This window comes from Drosophila takahashii, chromosome 3L (genome assembly GCF_030179915.1).
Source record: "Drosophila takahashii strain IR98-3 E-12201 chromosome 3L, DtakHiC1v2, whole genome shotgun sequence".
NCBI lineage: Eukaryota > Metazoa > Arthropoda > Insecta > Diptera > Drosophilidae > Drosophila > Drosophila takahashii.
Window position 1 is genome coordinate 13,977,112 of NC_091680.1, and position 6,000 is coordinate 13,983,111.

The window sequence follows — 6,000 nt, forward strand, 5'->3', positions numbered from 1 at the left end:
TTTCAATTGTAATTTACCAATTGTGTATTATTGTTTTCGCACCGTCCGTCTGTGCGTCTATTGTTGTTATTTATTTGAAATGTATCCGGCGGATAAATTGTGCACACAACGCGCACACTGCACTGGCATATTTTTTAATGAAGCCTGAAACATTTCGATTTCCATTTTCATTTCCATTCCGAAACGGCTCTGATTGCCAATTTTTGTTTGTTATTGAATGATTTGTTCTAAAATTTTATGATGCATAGATTTGTGTAATATTTCAATTAAATAGTCAATGGAATCATTTGGATAAATATGTGGGCTGGCATTGTGTATGTGCTGCTGCTCTCAGGTTAATTAACTTTTATGAAATGAAAATGTTTGGATAGATGGATTTAACTTTTTTAGTGGCTTTGTTTGGCTGCTAATTTGATACGTAAATATGGGCTGGAAGTTAAGATGCAGTTGTCTTGCCAACTTGTGCGACTTGTTTAATTAATAAAGTTTTCAAGTGCTTGAGACTGACTTAAAGCATTCGAGCAAGGTATTTAATACGAATTTCAAGTACGTTAATAAGGGCCACAAAAAACATAATAATTTTGTCAAATTAGACAGAATATTTACAATTTTTTATTATATTTTTAAGTGCTAATTTTAATGGTTCATCAAGTAAGGAACTGCTTTTACTCACATCCTATATCATCCTTTATCCACGTTCCCACTGGCTTTGCCAAAGAGTAAACACCATAAATCGATTATTGATTATTCGAAGCGGCTCTCCGCTCTTTCCGAATGCATTTAAAGCGGCATTCTGCTGAAATTGAATTTCCAGGGAGTAAAACTAATTAAATGGAAGCACTTTACTGGCCACAGCCGCCGAAGGAGTCGCAGGAAGATGGAGTGGAATGGGATGGAATGGTCATAAACGAGGCAGATAGTCGCCATTACGAATGCCAATTGAAAAGGCGACAAAACGCAGCCAAGGATGGAAGGATGGACAGGGGGGATTCCCGGGGAAGTCTGTGGCAATGGCAACAAAAACTGAAACTCGAATTTCGAATTCGGGCATAAGTGACAATTCAATAAGCCATGACGTGCCCAAATGTTTATTTAGCATATAGCGACGGGCGAATGAGCGACGCTCGACTGGATCGGGGCATCAAGGGGCAGGGGGACTTCCAAGGGAAGTGGCTATGGCTGTGGCAATAGCTATATAGGGGAAGAGATATAGCGATATAGCTGCTGCGGAAGTGCGCGAAGGGACTCGGTCTGCGCTGCAGGGAGAGTGCTCTGCGTCTGCCTTTAAACGGTGGTATATTTCAGGCAGACAATTCACTCGACCCATCACCATTGCCATCAGCAGCGGTACACGGTGAGAAAACGTTACTAAATTTATATTTAATTCCCAGTTCGGAATCTATAAAAGTTAACAAACATTTCTTCGAAACAAAAGGTTCAAATTTTGTTAAAACTTCGAAAGATTTTAAGAAAACCTTCTAAACAGAATCTTCAGATATTTTTGGGAACCACGGGATAATATTTCCAATCTTAAATAATAACATAAGTATTATCTGTAAAGAAGAGTTTGTATTTGGTGATTTTAGATATCGATTTTGTCAATAAACCATAATAATTTATTAACGATAATAATAATAATAATGAGCTTTATTCATATTTTTCGAGATAAAGCGAGTTTAAAGCACTTCTATGACTTTCAATGATAATATTTTTAATGTTTATAACCCCTTGGCTAAAATTGTTTTTTGTACAGAAATGATATTAGAAAATGGCCATATTGAATTTAATTTTTTTACAGTGCAGCCGTCTCGTTGGCCGCCACTTTCATAAAATGTTGCTGCTGTCGCTTCAATGTTGCTGCCGTGCTGTGGTTGCTGTGGCTGTTCAAGAGAGATGAAATGTTTATTTAGGACAAATTGTCTTGGCTCGGCGGTGAGTGTAGGCAGCAGGAAATTGCTCATTGCAGGGCGGTCGAGGGTTATCCATTCGTATTCGTCTGCGTACCTTGTTAAAACCCTGGGCCAGCCTCAAAATGGCTTACCAATTAATATGCCTCGCTTGGAGAACAGGGTACATTGGCAGAGTATAATCACTTTCATGGGCGTTACTCGTCAAATTGACTGCAAAATCTTTCGAATTGTTGACATGTGCTTGCCTTGAGGGGGGAGTCCCCATCCCCCGCATCCCCTGCATAACCCATATCCCCACTACCCCGCAAAATCAACCTTGACTGCATCTTTCCGCTCGGCTTTTTTACCAACAGCTTCTTTTTTGGGCCTTGTTTGCTTAGCCGCGCGCCATTGACGACACGTTTCCCCATTCAACTTCCCAACTTCCCAGCTGCCCGTGCATCGCTCAACTAATTTCGTTAATCTGCGGTTGCAGATACAGATACAGATACGCATTCAAATTCAGCCACGCCTGTTGATTTTCGGATGTGTTTTCATTGCTTATCAGCTGCATAATTAATGGCCGTGCTGCCAATGGGATCGCAAGTATCTGTCAGATACGTTTTTAATAATCTCGCTGATGGCTACTTGTGGATGCAGATAAGCATCTCGCTCGAGTGGCCGCCATTTTAATGCTGAAAATATAATTTCATAAGTACCTACATAATTTGATGAATGATAGGAAGAAATGACTATGTAAAAGGCATGTTGATTGGTGTACTTAAAGGCAAAGATACATTTTTGTAACGAATATAACGGCTATGGAAAAAGGACCTCAAATATATATTTAAATACTTTTTAAATAATTTTTAACTGTTAAATATAACTTTAAACAATAAAACATATAGTATATAGTATAGTATGATGATAATAATATGATGCACATAATAAATAAATAAATAATGTATACGCTTTCGTAATTAACTTCTGGATAATGCTCACATCGTTTTTTTTATAAGCTAGATGTAAGACAAGTACCCACAAATAATTTAAACATCTTTAATTCAACTTAATGCTTTTAAAATCCTGGTGAGGCCACGCCCATGTTAGGGATTCCCAGTGTTTTTAGAGAACCACCCCCTTGCACCACCCAGAAGTCCCGGAGACCAGTGTCTTTATATATTTGTCAACGTCTTCGTCGTGGTAGACTCGTTTTCCTCGCTCGCCTCGCTGCAGTTGTTTTCCCAATGTAAATATTTAAATATTTTCAAGACAAACATTTGCGTGTTGTCTCTGAAAATATGTTGGTAAAATATTTGCTCAGCAAACTGGTTAAAAATTACAACAATTCCCGTCGCCGTCGCTGTGTCTGCCGCTGACTTTGGCATTTGTTTTATTAATTTTCTCAACACTTTTCCCGCTAGGCGTGGAAAAACAGCAAACAGGCCACAAGCTCAGAGCAAAAATCTGCATGCACTTGAAAAAAATATATATTTAAATCAAATACAAACATGACCAATATTTACTGCAAAATTTTCTGTAATAATGGGATTAATTATGTTTTTCCATAATGGTAAAATTAACATTTTAGATTGTAAAATATTGTATTTATTATTAAAGTATTTTTCCGAAGAGTTTTCTTTATTTTTCCTTAGTGGATTGCAAAATTTTCTGGAATAATGGGATTAGTTATGTTTTTCCATAATGGTAAAATTAACATTTTAGATTGTAAAATATTGTATTTATTATTAAAGTATTTTCCGTGGAGATTTCTTTATTTTTCCTTAGTGGATTGATTTTTGATTTCCTTTTTTTTGTGAGTTATATCCATTTTGCATCTGGCGGTGGGCTTCTTTTCATGCACAAATATGCAGTGGTTGGCCGTGTTTGTTGTTGCTACAATTATTGTGGCCGTTGCCCATTATTGTTGTTTTTGTAATTTTTGTTGTTATAATTGCCAGAGCCGCTCGTGCAGACAGCGCGGCACCAAGTGTTTCACATCCCAAAGGCAAAAAAAATGAAAAAATACGAACCCCAAGCGAAAAGAATAGAATCAAATATGGAACAAAGAAAATAGAAAATCTGGACTGCTCTACTTTAGCCCAATTTGCATTGTGGTCAAAATGTTGAGAACTTCATCCTCCTTCCCTTCGGGCTTATCCCATTCTTTATCCGACATTCGAATGGGCCGTCAAAAGGTCAAAACAAAAAAAAAAGAAGAGGCCCGACAGGCGGTCCACTCTTCTATTTTATTTCCCCGGTCGAATGAATCAAGTCGCAGCGGCTGGAATTTTACATAACACATACCAATTGCCACCGGCTGACATTAATTGTAGCGCAAACGATCGATTAGTAACATTTGAAAATTCATTAATGAATTGCTTCTCAAATACACGTCCACCACGCACCCAACAACTATGTACATAAATAAGCAATTCCCCCATGAGCGCCCCCAAGTCTCTGGAAATATGGAATCGGGGGAGCATGTTGGCCAAGACGGCACAGTGCCTGCCAGAAGTCCGTTCCACAACAAAGGTCTAGCTTAAAAAGTTAGTAGACTATAGTGTAATAAGAGAAATTAATTATATATAACTTCTGATTTTTAACAAAGACCTTTGATTTTCCATAATAATTGGATATTACCTGCTAGTAACAGTTTTTAGGATCTAATTAATGGCCATCCGCATCGCAAACGATCCGAAAATTGCTGGGAGAGTTTTTGCAAATGTTGTAACGCCAACTTATTAGTTCTCGTTTCATCACTTCTCCTGGTTAACTTATTTATATGCTAATAATTACTTAACAAACATTTATTAAAATAATTTCTATGGATTTTTTACCCCAGATATAAGAAATTATCTTTAAATATTTGCAAAAATATAGAAATTTTATATATAAACCAAACATAATAAACTTCAATCACCATAATTAAATAAAAATAATTAAAAGTATCTCACATGCATACTTACCTAAAGCACTGTTCGACTTTTACTTCCTCACACACGCAAGCCCAATAATAAATCGAAGAGAAAACTGTCTGAAAATGACGAGCTGACGATTTGTATGGTATTTTGATATCCACAGACAGCAACAATACCAAACCCTAAACAAGCAGAGGCGTGGTTAAAGGGGGTCTACTTCGCGCCCCCACCTTTATGATTGTAAATAAAAAATCCCCTAAAAAATTTTACCAGCTCCACAATGAAGTTTTTAGCAAGCAGCCCTTTGCTGCATTTTTTTGCACCTCCTCTGGCAGCATTAAAAAAACTTATTATGCACAAATAAATACCAGAGGCAGCCACAAATTTCCCCAAATAGATAAAAATGAAGAAAAATTCGTTGTTGCTCTGGCGTTTTTCTGAGTTTCGATTTTTTTCCATTTTGTTCCCCCACAGTTGATTTATACGAGGAACGGAAATCGTAGACTTTTCGACGCGCAGCATGAGTGCAACAGAAAACTCAGATAGAGATACATCTGCTGGATCTGGCGTATCTAGGGGATTCGGGGGACGTGGGGGCAGAGACCCCGCTGAATGAAATTGGGCAAAGCGCATGAAATATGTTTGCAAACAAATTAATAACAATCGATCTGAAACTGCCCAAGTTGCCACATCGCACAGCCAAATGATGAACGATTAGGCTTCTGTTTTTATAATCTGGGTTACACAAACAAGGCAATAAATATATATGCCGAATGAGTGATGCAGAATTGGCCATGAGTGGCTAATATTTTACGGATCTCTAGGTGGTTTTGGCATTTTTGCGAGGGCCTCTTGCACTCCCACTGCCATTCCCATACCCATTCCCAATACCAATAGCATTTTGTTTACCATTGCATCGGCCTGGCCAGACATTGGAACGCCAAAAAGCTGTCGTAACCATAAATTAGCACCTCCTTGGGACTCCACCATATGGTTTCCATGTAAACTGCATTCTGGGCCCGAAAGATTTATCTGCCAATCCATTTCTAAATGAGTTGCTTTGCCCTCTCCCACTTGCGATTATTATTACGATTAAACAAAAACAACTCTAATCGCACTAAAATGAAGTGACGATCGAAAATGTTACATTAATATTCTGACAATACATTTTCTAATAAAAGGACAAAAAA